The sequence below is a fragment of the Dendrobates tinctorius genome, unplaced genomic scaffold (assembly GCF_039654945.1).
Source record: "Dendrobates tinctorius isolate UK_male_01 unplaced genomic scaffold, ASM3965494v1 ptg000066l, whole genome shotgun sequence".
NCBI classification, from domain to species: Eukaryota; Metazoa; Chordata; class Amphibia; order Anura; family Dendrobatidae; genus Dendrobates; species Dendrobates tinctorius.
This window is the reverse complement of record NW_027361734.1, coordinates 2,870,649-2,889,028: the sequence shown is the minus strand read 5'-3', so window position 1 is coordinate 2,889,028 and position 18,380 is coordinate 2,870,649. Positions and strand designations below refer to the sequence as shown.

Sequence of the window (18,380 nt, the reverse complement as noted above, 5' to 3'; positions counted from 1 at the left end):
GAAGAGCAAATGTTCCTATCTTCAAAAAGGGGAAGAAGGTGGACCCAGGCAACTATAGGCCGGTGAGTCTGACTTCTATACCAGGAAAGATCTTTGAACAAATTATTAAACAACATGTATGTCAGTACCTGGATAGGAATGAAGTGATTAAACAGAGTCAGGATGGGTTTGTAACTAATAAGTCATGTCAGACTAACTTAATTTCCTTCTATGACAGAATCACTGATTGGGTGGGTCAGGGAAATGCTGTAGATATAGTATATCTTGACTTCAGCAAAGCATTTGACAAAGTATCTCACACAATCCTTTTTGAAAAAATGACTAAGTATGGAATGGACAAGGCAACTGTTAGGTGGATTCATAACTGGCTTAGTGATCGGACCCAAAGAGTGGTCGTAAATGGCTGCACATCCAGTTGGAAGAATGTCTCAAGTGGGGTACCACAGCGCTCTGTCCTGGGCCCTGTATTGTTCAAAATCTTTATCAATGATTTAGGTGAAGGAATTGAGGGTAAACTGATTAAATTTGCTGATGACACAAAGCTAGGAGGGATAGCTATTACTAGAGAAGAGAGAGGATTCAAAAATATATAAACTGGAGCAGTGGGCAGCAACTAACAGAATGGTTTTTAACGTGGCAAAATGCAAAGTACTACATCTGGGCAATAAAAATGAAAAAAGCATATACAGAATGGGAGGAATAGGGCTAAGGAACAGCACCTGTGAAAAAGACTTGGGTATACTAATAGATCACAGACTGGGTATGAGTCAACAGTGTGATGCAGCAGCAAAAAAGGCAAATGCAATTCTAGGATGTATTAACACAAGCATACAGTCGAGATCACGTGAAGTCATTATTGCCCTCTACTCCTCTTTGGTCAGACCTCATCTGGAATACTGTGTCCAGTTTTGGGCGCCACATTTTAAAAAAGACATCAACAAACTGGAGCAAGTTCAGGAAAGAGCGACCAGATGGTGACCGGTCTGCAAACCCTGTCTTATGAGCAAAGGTTGCAGGATTTGGGAATGTTTAGCTTGCAAAAGAGAAGACTGAGAGGAGACTTAATAACTGTCTACAAATATCTCAAGGGCTATCCCATTGCAGAAGGATCATCTTTATTCTCATTTGCACAAGGAAAGACTAGACGCAATGGGATGAAACTGAATGGGAGGAGACACAGATTAGATATTAGAAAAAGCTTTTTGACAGTTAGTGATCAATGAGTGGAACAGGCTGCCACGAGAAGTGGTGAGTTCTCCTTCAATGGAAGTCTTCAAACAGAGGCTGGACAGACATCTGACTGGGATGATTTAGCGAATCCTGCTTTGAGCAGGGGGTTGGACCAGATGGCCCAGGAGGTCCCTTCCAACTCTACGATTCTATGATTCTATAGTCAACTGAGCTTGACCTTAAGTATATGCAGTATATATGGGAATGTGTTGAGGTTTAACTTGAAAGGTGCATCACTGTTTTTTCTTAATGAATGTACTGTTTTATAGCATTCACTCAAAAATAGATGGCTACAAGAGGTGACTAATTTTTTTTTCTGACATCTTTTTATAAGACATAAGAATGTCTTGCAGACTGCTAAATATGTGTTGTAATCCTGATTTTTATGATTTTTATCATGCACTTATAGGTTCACTGTTTAAGCTGGTGCATTAGAATTTCATGTACTAGTTGTGTGACTGTGCTGTGATTTTCCATAAGACGCCAGTCTGCCACAGGCATTTATTTCTCCTTTATCAGTGAGACTCCAGGTTGACCTTACTATGTTTGTAACCTTTTCATTTGCAGGTTGCGTTGACCCCAGCATAGGGTAATTCTCTCTCAATTTCCATATACACTAACAAGCCCTCCAGTATGCAGCTGATGCCAGCGTTCTGAGACTCTGGAAAGCAATGAAATAGATTTCAAGTGATTAGCGCATATAATGGGAACTCCCTGATCAAATAAACCCCTAAAACACCTGTTTACTGTAGAGACGTTCCCAGTATTATTGTTATTGCTCTTAGATGCAAAGTGCGCTTTTCCTTTTTTGTGTATTTTTTTTCTCTCCACACTGATGTTTTTTTTTGTAATCAGGTTCAGCATGATTTTGACATAGCGACTTTTGTGAAATTGGTTTTTATTAAAGCCTGCAGGATGCTCTCTCGCTGGCAACGACTTTGATTAAGCACTGTATTAGGGTCATCTCCTGGAATAACAGCAATTCCAAATCCCTGGCTGTGTTTGAAAAGAAATGTGATTAAAGCCTTGGCTGTTTTCCTGAAACTACTAATGTCTGCCGAGGGTTGACTTACCATGTTAGTTGCTGGCATTTGTGTATCTGTCCATAGTTTCCATCTTGTCTTCTTGGTTACGTGGTCAACTTTTCCCTTTTGTGAGCAATTTTGGCTTAATTATGTAAACCACTGGAAATTGGATCTTGTGGATAGTGATAAACGTATTTTTTGTGATTTATAAAATCTCTTATTTGTATTTATTAACTAAAATGCTTGTGTGTGTGTGTGTGTGTGTGTGTGTGTATATATATATATATATATATATATATAGATAGATAGATATATATGTGTATATATAATATAATACTGTATATATTTTGCATTTATGCACAATGTGCCATGTTTATTAATCGTAGTTTGGGGAAAGCAGAAATTTAGGCCTGAGCCTGCGCCAGAGGCCCATGGTAGATTTTAGATTGGTGCATCTTTAGACACTAACTTGTATAGTAGCTTAACACCACCTAGATTGGCCTAGTTCATGCCAAAGTGGTAAGATATTGGTGCATGTGGTTGCATTTTAGGCCATGTCTTTTTCCTATTGAAGAGAATCTGTCAACTTTTTTTATTTTTCTATGTAATCTGAGAGCAGCATAATATAAGGCAAGAGAGCCCGATTCCAGCGACTTTTCACTTCCTGGACTGCTTGGTGTAGTTTTGATAGAATCCTTGTTTTATCTGTTGTAGAGGTAGCATTGGTTGGAAAGTTGTGTATAACCCCACCCACACCCCTGATTGTCAGCAAGCTGCTAATTAACTGTGGGGGCGGGATTACACTTAGTAACTGGACTGCTGTGCACATGAGGCCTTGTCACAATCTCCGGCTGATAAAACAATGAGTATATTGAAACTATAACTCGCAGCTTTGTAAGTGACACATCCCCGATATCGGACTCTCTTGCTCTATATTATGCTGCTCTCAGATTAAATAGCAAAAACCTGCAGACAGATTCCCTTTAAGCCACACTCAGTTGCCGGTGAGAGAGAGAGATTGAGATTTTTTGGTCTGTTCCAGAACGGCATTTAGGGTTAAATTGCTTGCATGGTAAAATCTTCTGGCCATGATCAGTTTAAAAAAGCGGGTCCACCACTGAAAAAACTGTTACTTTGTCCGTCTACTCCAGACGGAGGACGCTGAAATTCAAACGGATCCGTGAAAAAACGGATGCAACGGACGACCATCCATCACAATCCGCCACTAATGTTAGTCTATGGGAATAAAACGGATTCCGCCAAAAAAATGGCAGATCCGTTTTTTTCTAAAATCGGCGGATTTCATCTGACGTCAAAAGACTGAAGTGTGAAAGAGGCCTAAAGGCCCCGTCACACACAGCGAGATCGCTGATTTTGTGACACAACAGCGATCTCGCTGTGTCAAACACATATCAGCGACCGGCCCCCCCGCTAGGTATCGCTGATCGTGCTTGAACGTCCTGGATCGTTTTTTGATCGTTGGTCTCCCGCTGGCCAGTGTGCATAGCTGCGTGTAGCAGCGGGAGACCAACGATCAGCGAGCTCCCAGCACTGTAAGCAGACGCTGGGAGCTGGTATCCAAGGTAATTATCGGGTAACTAAAGGGCCTGTCACACTAAGCGATATCGCTAGCAATATCGCTGTAACGTCACTGGTTTTTGTGATGTTATAGCGATATTGCTATGTCTGATACTTACCTCCGACCGCTCCCCTGCTGGTTATCGCTGATTGCGCGAGAACGTCCTGGGCCATTTCTCGTCATCAGCTTCCTGCTGGGCTTCCTGCTGTGGAGACGAGTGACGCGTGGACGCGGGCGGCAGGATGTCAGGATCGCCTCGTCTGACAGGTAAGTAGCGACCCCCGACCCCTGCTATGTCGCTGGTGAGATCTGCCTGTGTGGCAGCTCACTAGCGACCACTTAGCGATGTACCAGCGATCCTGACCGCGTCATATCGCTGGTGGGGATCGCTGGTGCATCGCTAAGTGTGACAGCACCTTTAGGTAAACCAATTGCAAGAAACCGAACTACCGTAAAAATAAACGTTATTGACCACACAAGTGGTAATATGGTGGCACTATAGGAGACTGGTGCACGCACATCATGTTGAAAACATATATAATCATATATGAACACCTGGACCAGTATCAAAAAATTACAAGAGATGTATATGTAGAATCAAGACAGGTACATAAGTGAGAACAATGTAGTTGGAAGAATTAGTCAACTCATTGTAGGGATATTGTATTGTACAATTACTCAACTAGTGTATGCGGCTCACTATATATCTCACTCCAGCAATATATATAAAGATGTAAGGTATATTCAGGAAGAATAACTATGAGAAATTGTAGCAATGTGAAACAAATAAAGCAAATATAACATATCGTATGTCAGCAGACAGTAACCACATATTGTGAATGTACAGTTAGGTCTATATATATTTGGACAGAGACAACATTTTTCTAATTTTTGTTCTAGACATTACCACAATGAATTTTAAACAAAACAATTCAGTTGCAGTTCAGACTTTCAGCTTTCATTTGAGGGTATCCACATTAAAATTGGATGAAGGGTTTAGGAGTTTCAGCTCCTTAACATGTGCCACCCTGTTTTTAAAGTGACCAAAAGTAATTGGACAAATTAAATAATTGGTAAATAAAATGTTCATTTCTAGTACTTGGTTGAAAACCCTTTGTTGGCAATGACTGCCTGAAGTCTTGAACTCATGGACATCACCAGACGCTGTGTTTCCTCCTTTTTGATGCTCCGCCAGGCCTTCACTGCAGTGGTTTTCAGTCACTGTTTGTTTGTGGGCCTTTCTGTCTGATGTTTAGTCTTTAACAAGTGAAATGCATGCTCAATTGGGTTGAGATCAGGTGACTGACTTGGCCATTCAAGAATATTCCACTTCTTTGCTTTAATAAACTCCTGGATTGCTTTGGTTTTATGTTTTGGGTCATTGTCCATCTGTAGTATGAAACGACAATCAATCAGTTTGGCTGCATTTTGCTTGATCTGAGCACACAGTATGGCTCTGAATACCTCAGAATTCATTCGGCTGCTTCTGTCCTGTGTCACATCATCAATAAACACACTAGTGACCCAGTGCCACTGGCAGCCATGCATGCCAAGCCATCACACTGCCTCCGCGTTGTTTTACAGATGATGTGGTATGCTTTGGATCATGAGCTGTACCACGCCTTCACCATACTTTTCTCTTTCCATCATTCTGGTAGAGGTTGATCTTGGTTTTATCTGTCCAAAGAATGTTCTTCCAGAACTGTGCTGGCTTTTTTAGATTTTAATTTTTTTAGCAAAGTCCAGTCTAGCCTTTTGATTCTTGATGCTTATGAGTGGCTTGCACAGTTCAGTGAACCCTCTGTATTTACTTTCATGCAGTCTTCTCTTTATGGTAGATTTGGATATTGATACGCCTACCTCCTGGAGAGTGTTGTTCACTTGGTTGGCTGTTGTGAAGGGGTTTCTTTTCACCATAGAGATTATTCTGCGATCATCCACCACTGTTGTCTTCCGTGGGCACCCAGGTCTTTTTGCATTGATGAGTTCACCAGTGCTTTCTTTCTTTCTCAGGATGTACCAAACTGTAGATTTTGCCACTCCTAATGTTGTAGCAATTTGTTGGATGGGTTTTTTCTGTTTTTTTTCAGCTTAAGGATGGCTTGTTTCACCTGCATGGAGAGCTCCTTTGACCACATGTTTCCTTCCCAGCAAAACCTTCCAAATGCAAGCACCACACCTCAAATCAACTCCAGGCCTTTTATCTGCTTAATTGAGAATGACATAATGAAGGGATTGCCCACACCTCTCCATGAAATGGCTTTGGAGTCAATTGTCCAATTACTTTTGGTCCCTTTAAAAACAGGGTGGCACATGTTAAGGAGCTGAAACTCCTAAACCCTTCATCCAACTTTAACGTGGATACCCTCAAATGAAAGCTGAAAGTCTGAATTTCAACAGCATCTGAATTGTTTTGTTTAAAATTCATTGTGGTAATGTCTAGAACCAAAATTAGAAAAAATGTTGTCTCTGTCCAAATATATATGGACCTAACTGTACATGCATGTGCTAGTAAATGGCTAATGTCTGTCTAACCAGTTAAAGTGTACATATGCCTAGAATATACAGTGGCTTGTAAAAGTTTGGGCACCCCTGGTCAAAATTACTGTGATTGTAAACAGGTAATTAAGCAAGTTGAAGATGAAATGCTATCTAAAAGGCCTAAAGTTAAAAATGATACTATTCTTTTGTATTTTAAGCAAAAAAAAATTTTTTTTCATCTTTTCCATTTTAAAAATTGCAAAAAAGTAAATGGACCAATGCAAAAGTTTGGGCACTCATGGAGATTTGTGTGCTCAGATAACTTTTATCGGGGTTTCAGACCTTAATTAAACTGTTGGGTTTATGGCTTCTTCACTGCATCGTTAGGAAAGACCAGGTGATGCAAATTTCCCAGCTTTATAAAAACCCAGCGTTCTCTAACCTTGTGCCAAAAAACAGCAGCCATGGGTTCAGGGCTGTGGAGTCGGTAAGCCAAACCTCCGACTCCTCAATTTCCGTGACACCGACTCCACCAAAATGGGCTCCAACTCCACGACTTCCAGACTCCACCAAAATGGGCTCCGACTGCATGACTCTGACTCCACAGCCCTCCATGGAAAAGTCATCAGAATAAAACCTGTTCGGTGTCCTCACCATATATAATTCAGCGGTAGAAGTGTGCAAAAGAACATCTCTAAAAGCATGATGCCTTTTAGGAACAAGTGCTATGCATCAATGAATAGAACTATTTGACCACAATGATCAAAAGTATGTGTGGAGAAAAAAGAGCACAGAATTTCAGGAAAAGAACATCTCGCCAAACATTTGGCATAGAGGTGTGTTGCAGCCAATGGCATGGGGAACATTTTACGAGTAGCTGAAAGAATGAAATTAAAGACATTTCAACAAATTATTGATGCATAGATAACACCATCTGTAAAATAGCTGAATTTGAAAAGGGGATGACTTTTACATATGGATAATGAGTCTAAACACACTTCAGAATCCACAATAGACTACCTCAAAAGGCGCAAGCTGAAGGTTTTACAATGGCCCACATAGTCCCTTGATCTGAATATCATTGAAAATCTGTGGCTAAATTGCAAAATAGCAGTGAATGCAAGACGACCCAGGAATCTCATAAAACTGGAAGGATTTTCTAAGGAAGAATGGATGAAACCCCTCAAACAAGAATTGAAAGAATCTTGTCTGGCTACAAGAAATATTTACAAGCTGTGATCCTTTCAAAATGGGGTGCTACAGTACTAGGTACTAACCATTCAGGGTGCCCAAGCTATTGCATCTGCCTATTTTCCTTTTTGTAATTTTTAAAATGTAAAAGATGAGAATATTTATATATTTTTGCCTGAAATACAAAGGAAATGTGTCATCTTTAACTTTAGGCCTTTTAGAGATCATTTCATCTTCAACTGGCTTAAAGAGAACCTGTCGCGTCCTTTTGCCCTCAATGTTTTGTTAGTGATGCAGGTTGCATCACTAACATGTTTTTCTCAAGCAAAATGTCCCAGAATGTCATAATCCCAGTGCAGGTTTTTGAGCTGCACGTCAGGGGTTAATGTCTGGAGCTCAGTGCAGGTTTTGACCTGCACACCTCGCGCTAATGACTGTGGCCTCTTTTTGGTTCTGGGAGAATTTCTTAAACCCCTGAGAAGCTCCAACCCCTGTCAGTTATACTTTTGCCTTTGGCCGAGTGTGGTGACCTCTGTGTGCCTGTGCCTGTTCGTTGTTATAGCTTGTTTATATGGTTCTGACCCGGTTCTGTTCCCCGTTGTGAGTTTGCCTGTTGATTCTGTACTGCGCTATCCTCTCTGTGTGTGACTCAGTCTGTGATCTGACTACTCTCTACTCGACCCTCTTGTACCTTGCAGCTATCTCTGTGTATGACTCATTGGCTACGTCCTGACTATCCTCCCTGTCTATGCCCCTTGGTAACTTTTTCTCGCAGTTACCCTGCTAGCAGTTCTCTTGCAGCTCCTAGCTCTCTGGAGTTTAGGCCACGCCCCTAGCAGTCACGTGCTTCAGGTCCTGCTGTTCTGAAGTACACATCTACTCGGCTGCTGCCCGCTCCACAGGTATCTTTGAGCACAGTTCGCTTTACTCAGGACACGCGCACTGGCTCAGTGAGCAAGTTCAGTGCGGTGTTCCTGACACAGAATATGTGTAACAAAGCACCAGAACGAAGGATTGGTCAACAATGTAAAAATAGTGGACAACCTCCTTAAGGCTATGTGCCCACGTTGCAGAAATGCTGCGGAAATGTCCGCAGCATTTTTGCAACTCCCTGCCGCGGATAAAATGCATGTGCTATTCGCATGCGTTTTCCCGCAAAACACAAGCGTTTTGCAAGCGTTTTTAGCTTGCAGAATGCGTGCGCTTTCCAAGCGATTTGAAGCATCGCTTGGAAAGGTGATTTGACAGGTTGGTCACACTTGTAAAGCATAGCACTTGACAAGTGTGACCACCTTTTTACAACTGATGCTGCCTATGCGGCATCAATAGTAAAGGATAGAATGTAAAAAATATAAAGAAATATGGTTATTCTCACCTTCCGATGGCCTCCGGCCCTCAGTGACGCTCCTGGTACGCTCCTGGTAGGTTCCGGTCCCAGGGATTCATTGCCAGAATCACGCTAGATGACGTCACGCTCGCGAGACCGTGACGTCATCTCAGGTTATTCGCTCAAAATGCATCCCTGGGACCGGAAAATGCTGGCAGTGTGGCTGAGGGCGGGAAGGATTCCGGGGGCCGCTGGAGGGTGAGTATATCACTATTTTTTGTTTTTATTCTATTTTTTACAGGAATATGGTACCCAGGGCATGGAGGAGAGTCTTCTCTCCTCCAGACCCGTGGTACCATCCGCACATGAAGCGCTCACTGCAATCCTATGGCGGCAGAATTGCCGCGATTCCACAGAGATAATGAACATGCTGTGGATTTTACCGCTATGCGATTCCGCAGCAGTAAAATCCGCAGCATGGGCACATCAACTGCGGAATCCCATAGGGTTGCATGGAATGCGTTTTAATATAGTTTTTTAAGCGTTTCCCATGCGGAAAAAAAGTGTCAAAAACGCTTAAAAAAACGTAGCTTGTGCACACATCCTAAGTGTTATTTGTGACCAAATAGTTTGGTTTCTTGTAACTGGTTTATATTGTTTTCAGAGTGGTCTTCTATGTATGTCCAGCAGATATGTTTGCGTATAATAGCTAGTATGAAATGTGATACATTTTATCTACACAGTTGCATATATTATCTGCATAATCCATAACTTGTGTTGTAAACCCTTAGGTAAGCATTGCCATATAAATCTTTTCATTAGCGCAAAATTAAAGCATAATGTTATCGGAACCTTTAGTGATAGGTTGTCGGAATCTTGCACAGCCCTATGGAGCACTTCTATGATCACACAGAGCCGTTTCGTATAGTTTCTATGCTGTATACCCACTTATAATACATCCACTGTCCTGAGTCTGTGATCTTACACACTGCTTTACTGTAAAGCTTGAAGTACTTCCTAGATGGAGACATGGTTATATGGATTTCAGAAACGGCAGTCGCATATGCCAGTGTTACAAATGGCTTATAGTAAGTGGGGGCCCCTGTTACTTTGTTTTTCATTTGGTCACAAGAGAATCAAGTTCTGCCTTTGCGCCTTGTAACAGCCATTGAGTCTCAGCGTTAAGGCCCCTATACACATAAGAATAAAGCTGGACAATGTTGGTGGAGCTGGCCAAACATCTGATTTGTATGAGGGCCTCTTGAAATTGGAACAATCTGTCCTTTTGGTTTTAGGGGAGATAAGCCATTGACAGAGGAGTTTGGCAGCATCTTTCTACTGTTCACTGAGCTGATCATATATGTGTATGGGGGAGTTAGGAGAGATGTTGACGTAACAAATATTTAGCCAACGATTGTCTTGTTTATAGCCAGCTTTAGGGTGTGTGCACACACTGCGGATTGTCCTGCGGAATTTTCTGCCCGGATTTGTCAAAAGACCTGCGGTTTATCTGCAGATTTTCTTTGGTTTAGCCTGCGGGTTTCCCCTGCAGTTTGACACCTGCCATGGAGCAGGTGCCAAACTGCAGCGGAATCCACACAAAGAATTGACATGCTGCGGTTTTTAAACCGCAGCAAATCTGCGCGGAAAATTCTGCACCGTGTGCCCTGCGGATTTCTATTTCCATTGACTGTAATGGTACTTTACACCGCAGGACCAAAACCACTGCGGATCCGTAGCAGAATCCGCAGCATGTGCACATACCCTTAGAAGGTAGCTCTCTCTTTATTTAGTTACAAACATGGATAGAATGAAGCATTTCTGCTAATGGTCCTTTAAGTTTATCATTGTTTACTCTGTTGTACTTTTCCCCTCTTTAGAGGAGTTTTCCGGCCTAGTGTACAAATCACTATGTGACTGCAGACTTGTGAATCCGCACTGCGCTCTGTGCGGATTCTTCAATGCCTGTTCTGGAAGCTGTGGGAGCATGACCAAATATATGATTTGCATACATGCGGTCACGTGCCGACTAGACGTGCATGGCCTTGCTCAGTGCAAGTGAATTTAGCGAGGCTGGACACGTCTAGTTGGAATGTGGCCAGAATTATGTGAATAGCATACTTGCAGTCACATGACTGCCCACTCCCGGCACCAATGCGTTCTGTGAGGATTCACAAGTCTGCAGTCACATAGATGCACTCTTGTACCCTAAGGCTGAACAAGCCTTGATGTATAGTAACATTACAGCAAACACTAGTCTGAGAAAAATAACATAATGTTAATTTGTTATATAATGTAAATTAGACTTTGTAAAGTGACACAAGCTTTTGATACACAGTAAGGAGCCTTTGTTCACAGATGTTTTTTTTTACTTTTTTGCTACAGATAAGTGTGTCTATTATTACTCATTGACTGCCATATTTATCTCCTGAGTCAGTTCCGTTCTCCAGATGAGGAAAGGATATATCCTTAACCCACCTCAGAATATCAAGCAGTAAGTAAAGGGGTATTTTGACAAATCTTTGCATTTGCAGACAGTCTGTGAATAAATGTCAGTAAGGTAAAATGAGGCTAGCCGGTGCTGTTCTTTTAGTTTTGATCCTTTTCTCATATCTGTGAGAGTTCAGACTACTTTTTAAACTGGAGAGCACACAGTTGTTCTCAGAAGCAATGTGCAGATCATTGTACTTCAGTTCTCTGATCCCGAATCGTAATGAAAGCAGTAGCCATTATAAACAGTAGATTGCTTTGAGATGAAGATTGTCTTCATAGAGGGTCATAACACCAGGCATGGTCGCATGTTCTGTGCCGGCTTCAAAGTGAAGCGTCTTTCCTGCTCCTGTGATGGCTTGTTGAGTACAAGTTTATCAGTTGTGTTTCACAGAGAGAAAGATTTAATGAGAACATTTGTATATGCCAGTGCAATTTCCCCTTGATATATTCAGTGTTGCCATGCATTCTGCAAGATTTGTAATTGCTAATAGGTAGAGTTGGTGCAAATCGATTTCCCACATCCCATTGGCTAGGTTGGTAATATGTGGCCACTGGACAGGAAGTAGAAAGCTGCTTCCTACCTTCTGGCATCCGTGGCATATTTTTTGATTAGTAAGTTTGGTGTAATGTCACATGTTTCGTAAGGATCTTATAAGCAAAAGGGCCATGTATGACATTAAAGTCTATAAAATCTGTGAAAACACTCCTAGCTATACCCAATAATTTAGGGTATATATTATGGGACTTGAATTACCCACTACTAGAAAAGGAGTTCCACTTTAATATTGACAACTTTTATCCATGTGGACCATTTCTCAAATGTCTTGCAGAGAAAAAAATGTGGTATGTGGCATAATCAAGCGATGCCAGCAAGGCCTTCCAAAGCCCATTGTAAATCTATATATAAAGCTGAGTGTATGTGTGTGTATGTATAAAGCCACGCCCATCACATGGCCTTACCCACTTTGCATAGCCCCACTCACTCCACACGCAAAGCCCCGTTCACATGGCCCACATTGTTATCGCACACGGGTGGAGACACATTCACCTTGAAAGCCACCCTGCAAAACTCACCAGCTGCGATGTCCCAGCCACTGCGAGCTACAATCAAGGCCGTCACCTTCAGAGTGTTGGAAGAATAAATATCTCCTCAATTGGATGTGTTTAAAAAAATGTTCCTGTGCTGAGATAGTCTTATAAATGTGCCCCTGCTGTGTACTGTGTAATTACTGTGTCTGTCAGTACAGGGACATGGTCTGATCGTACCACATCTCTTGGGCAGGGGAGAAAGCAAAAGAGAGTATAAACTGCCGTTATCTGATCGCCTTTGCTACACACAGGTGATGATCAGATCGCCTGTGCGTAGCATAAATGCTCACTTGCTATGAGCGCCGACCACCGGGCGTCGCTCATAGCAATCAGGTAATGACAACCTTAGAGGTCTGCTTCAGATGTCTGGTTGTCATGCCCAACCCATAGGTGACCCGCGATCACGTGATGGGGTCACTGATGGGCGGGATTTCTGACATGCTTCTGGTAATCGCAAGTTAAATGCCGCTGTCAGAGATTGACAGCGGCATTTAACAGGTTAACAGCCCAGGTGGATTGTGATTCCACCCGTGGCTGTTAGAGGCACATGTCAGCTGTTCAAAACAGCTGACGTGTCTGCAAGGAAAGATGTGGGCTCAGCGCCGGAGCCCACATCAAAGTGAGGGATTCCGATGTGGGCATATTGTTACGCTCAACATCGGGAAGGGGTTAAAGGGTATCTGTCAGTAAAATCAACCTTCCTTATAGTCATGGAAAGGTGAATACAATTATACCTTAATTTCTGCGATCCGATGTCTTACTCGATAGAGAGCCATGTTTTTATTATTATATGCAGATTAACTGTTCCAGACACAGGTCTGCCTCCAGAGCGTATTGTAAATGAAATGAAATCAACAGTGTGAGACATGTAATAACTGACATTTTGCTCTGATAATCACACATAGCTTTGCAGTGAGATCAAAACTAACAGTACAGCAAAGCGAACACAGTAGAGCGGAAATGAACGTTATCTCATTCCAAAGACATTTGTACTACAGTTGTCCTCACAGTGCTTCTCAGGCATTGTATTGTTTATAATCAGGCACATCTTTGCGTCAGATCTGACAGCGCTCTGAGAGGTCAAGTGCTACTGCACATGTGTTTGAAATGAGACAATCCACTTCTGCTTTACTGTGATAGTTCTGTTCTCACTACAGAGCTTTGTGTGATAAGATCATAATGTCAGCCATTACATATCACACAACTGATTCCCCCATTTCATTTAAAATAAGCCCTGAAGGCTGAGTCTCATGACAATCCGTGTCCGGCCTATAGATCTTAACAGCTCATTTACATATAGGAAATGCATGGATTTCTTTAGAATGAGACATTCTTATTATCTGCGAATCACAGATATCATGGTATCATTTATTTCAACTTTCTATGACCTACATGTCCATGAAGACGGCTTACAGGGAATCTGTCAGCTGGCTTTTGATATCTCAGCTGAGGGCATCATGATGTAGGCAGGGATACTGAATTCAATGATGTGTTTCTTTGTTTACTGGGTTCATCCATTCTCACAGTCAGAGCTTTTAGATGCAGAATGAATCAGAGCTGAGAAAGCTAACTCCGCCCACACCATGCTATGTATATACAGTGGTTGTAGACAGCAAACTGCTTATCGCAGAAGTGGGCGGAGTCAGGCCAGGAATTACACTGCCGTGCCCAGCAATAATAAGCTTCTGGACAGAAGGAACTTGCAGAGGGAACTTGATAAGAGAGGCATCACTGAAATCAGTGTTTTAACCTCTACAGCATGCTGTCTTCAGATTACATAGCAAAAATATGCGACAGATTCACTTTTAAGAGGGTTGATCCTACTGAGAATTTTTTTTTAACGGTCTGGACAATAGTAACTGTAGCATCTAAACAATTTGATGGGGGGGTGACTTTATCAGCCCATTTCTTCTATCTCTATATGACAAGATCGTAAGGTAACATTGGGTTTTTATGGCACTCAGGGGACTTATGAAGAACATGTGAATACTGTTTAACTCAGTTCAGGTCATATAGAGTCAGGTCGAAGTCACCTTGGGGGATTTGTAAAAGAAATGTTAGAGCTACTTCAGACATGTGAACTAATCAATGTGAGCATGGGCTACAATGTACAGACTGGCTGCAGGTTGTCCCAATCCGAGTGTCACAGTTTTATATACTGTATTCTGTGAGGTTGTGACGCTCAGGGCTGGAGACCTGCGGCCTGTCCGCTCCTGCTTGGCCACCACTGTGTTTTGACAGGTAATTTCAGACTCCAGTTCTTGCATTAAGTTGGGGTCCCAAAGGTGGGAAAGCTAATGATCAGCAAATTATCTCCTGTTTTGTGGATTGTTATGATGGTAATAACCTTTTAAATAAAAATAAAATCTATGAAAACAGCTAAATAAAAAAAATCGCCTTGTCTGTAGAAGTTCTTGCTATTGAATTATTTGGTATCACCATTACCATACTGATGTGCAAAGTGCAAAGGTAATGTGTAGTTTTTACCACAGCATGGATGCTGCAACAACAGTAACAACAGTTCTATCCCAACAAAAAGTTTTATTTTAGGTCCTCCAATAAATAAATCTAGAACTTGTTCCACCTGACCACGGAGACAAAAACAATTTGTGGCTCTTTGAAGGTGGCGATGGCAAAACAGAAGCATAAAAATTGTACCCGAAAAGGGTTAAAAAGTATGTAATTGTTTGTGATTTATTTCTTTTCATCTTAGGAATTGTTTGTGGTTCTTTTTAATGCACAAGGCAGACCATGACAATTTGCCAAGTTAGTAAGATTTTTTTAGACATCTATTTGGCCAGTTTCCATCAAAAATTTGATTGAGCGTAACATTTTGAAATGATGTACTGTGGATGCGATGCAATAAAATATGTTCTTGCTTTAAATATATACTTTATCTTTTTTATTTTTAAGAACACAACCCTTCAAAAATATGGTAGATGTTTGCAAAATATTAATTTTCCTTGATGCAGGGAGAAAAAATTGAAAATTGCCTTCACCTTGGGAGCAAAGTACAGATTTTGTTTGAGCCTTTCACTCCTCATTTACATTTAAATTATCCAGCTGGAATATGCGCAAAGTTTGAAGATGGCTATTAACTGTATGAGCCTCAGCAACAATAATTACTTAGGGGCAATGGATTCCTGCCGACAAGCAGTCAATATACTAATATTTGGGCTGGAGTCATATTTTTCTGTCTGTCGTATGCAATCAATTCTGTAAATTGTGTCTCATAACTTATCTCCTCTCGCTTCACTTGGGATTAGATAAAGTATGCGCTTTGCGGTGTTGATCTTCTACAATGGCTGAGCCTCAATGAGACCTTTCCATACCTGAAGCTGTAAAGAAGATAAAAACATTAACCAAGTTTCTCTTTAATATATGTATATCCCATATATATATATATATATATATATATATATATATATATATATATATATATATATATTCCTTATTTACTAACATATAAAAACACAATAATGCCATTATAGCAATGGGTAACATCAATATATATCGTACTTAACCGCAATAAAAATCATGCATTGCATTTTATTTAATTCATAAATCAGGGCTACACAGTGCTCCCTTGGTGTGGCCAATGGTGCAGTTCTCTCAATTAGCATGGGGTACATAGCAGGACTGTGGAGTCGGTAAGCCAACCGTCCGACTCAGACTCCTCAATTTCCATGACACCAACTCCGACTCCACAGCCCTACTAGGGCCAATCCACCGACTCCGACTCCTCAATTTCCATGACATGACTCCACAGCCCTACTAGGGCTGTGGAATCGGTAAGCCAATCCACCGACTCCGACTCCTCAATTTCCATGATACCGACTCCACCAAAATGGGCTCCGACTCCACAACTCCGACTCCACAGCCATGGTACATAGCCCATTAGCTTCATTGACAGCACAAACTTGCCCAGCAAAAGCACTGCCATTACTGAATCGTGCTTACCCTGGCACCTCTACTGCCAAGAAGCGCACTCACACACTGCATGCACATCCTCGCTTATAACTGAAACAGCCTCTGACCAGTCGTTGACTTGTGGAAAAAGCGTGATGAAGTTGACGTAATGTATACTAAGAATGGTGCAGTCTCCAAGAGCTGATGGCTCATATGACTGCCATGTTGGGACTGCTGTGAAGTCGGGCATTTTACCTTGATAATGCAGTTCTCTGGTAATGAAATATGTAGAACAATCGATCAAAGGATCAGCAGTTCTAATCCCCTTAAAGGACTAAAAAATAATTTTTTTTAACTACCGTTTTAAAAAATAAAAAAATACACAATTTTAAATCTGCCACCTTTTCCCCACTTTAAAGGGATCTTGTCACTATGAAAATGAAGTCCAACCTGCAAGCACCATATTATAGTGCAGGAGGAGCCAAATAGGTTGATACATGGGTTTATAGCCTAAGGCTATGTTCACACGTTTTTATTATTTTTTCTGTAGGGAAAACCTGCTCTATTGGCAATAAAGAAGCCCCTTAGGCATGTTTCAAAATTCAGTTTTTTGTGTCAGTTAAAATCCGCCAAAATGGCGGAAAGTGGATCCGTCGCTAAACTGATGTGAACGGATGCCACCGGACCGTTTTTTTTGACGGATCCGATGAATGAAGAATTTTAAAGGAACCGTAGCCCGGGGGAGGGGAGAGAGAGAGAGATTTTTTTTCCAGCTGCCAGAACAGACTTTAGGGTTAAATTTCAGGCTGAGTGAAGTCTCTCGGGCATGCGCAGTGTGAAGTGCGGATCCTGCCACCCGAAAAACCGTTACATGCTCCGTTCGGGCATGTCCGCGGACGTCAAAATTTTGTATCATCCGCAAAAAAACCGGATCCAACGGATGACCATCCGTCAAGATCCACCGGTAATGCAACTCAATGGGGAAAAAAAACGGATCCGCCAAGCAAAATGGCGGATCCGTTTTTTTTGCAAAACGACGGATCTTGACTGATGGACAAAAACTGATGTGTGAAACAGGCCCAACAAAAAGGTTTTGCTGCGTTTTTTTGCTGTTTTGCTGCTTTATCAGGTACATTTGTCTTTTGTGCATGCTGACAAAGTTTAGCGCCCCGCAAAAAAACATTCTTGAGTTTTCAGCACCAAAAACTCAGCAAAACCTGATAACTGCAGGTTTTTTGTTTTTTTTTTATCCTGCTGTGTTCTTGCACTTACCGTACTCATTGCTTTCTATGGGTGAAAAAACGCTGAAAAAGTGACGTGCTGCAGTTTTCAAAAACGCATCAGTTTTCCAATTCAATCAGGAAAAAAAAATGAATGTGTGTGGTGGTCTCATAGCTTTTGCTGGTACTGTAAAATGCAGCATAAAATTTGCAAAAAAAAATGCAGCAAAAACGTGACGTGTGAACATTGCCTAACAAGCTGCATTTTTTTGCAGTGAAAATACACAGCGTCAAAAGCTCGTCTTGGGAACTTAAAGGGAATCTGTCACCTATTTTTTCGCATATAAAATGTGACCCCCGATGTAACCTGAAAGATAAGAAAAACAAGTTATATTATACTCACCCAGAGGTGGTCCTGTCCGGGTCCGATGGGTATTACGGTCCGGTCCGGCGCATCCCATCTCAAGCGATAACGTCCTCTTCTTTGCTTCCCGTCACGGCTCTGGCACAGGCGTACTGTTTTGCCCTGTTGAGGGCAGAGCAGAGTACTGCAGTGCGCAGGCGCTGAGAAAGGTCAGAGAGGTCCGGCGCCTGCGCCCTGCTGTACTCTGCTCTGCCCTCAACAGGGCTGAGCAGTACGCCTGTGCCGAAGCCGCGTCAGGCAGCAAGGAGGAGGACGTCATCGCTAGAAGATGGGAGGACCCCGACCGAACAGCCCCCCTCCGGTGAGTATAATATAACTCGTTTTTCTTATCTTTCAGGTTACATCGGGGGCTTATCTGCAGCATTACAGAATGCTGTAGATAAGCCCCTGATGGCGGTGGCCGCATCTTATA

At 41.9% G+C, this 18,380-nt stretch overlaps 1 protein-coding gene across 2 annotated transcripts in view; it reads left to right on the top strand.

The window, feature by feature from the left end:
• EXOC4 (exocyst complex component 4) overlaps positions 1 to 18,380 on the top strand; it is a 685,438-nt gene that overhangs the window by 229,408 nt on the left and 437,650 nt on the right. Inside the window, exon 10 of one of the 2 annotated variants that reach the window (XR_012233307.1) lies at positions 11,219 to 11,327. The exons of the other annotated variant lie outside the window; for it this stretch is intronic. The gene's annotated coding sequence lies outside the window, so the exon portion shown is untranslated. The remainder of the gene's footprint in view (positions 1 to 11,218; positions 11,328 to 18,380) is intronic. 2 annotated transcript variants of the gene reach the window in all.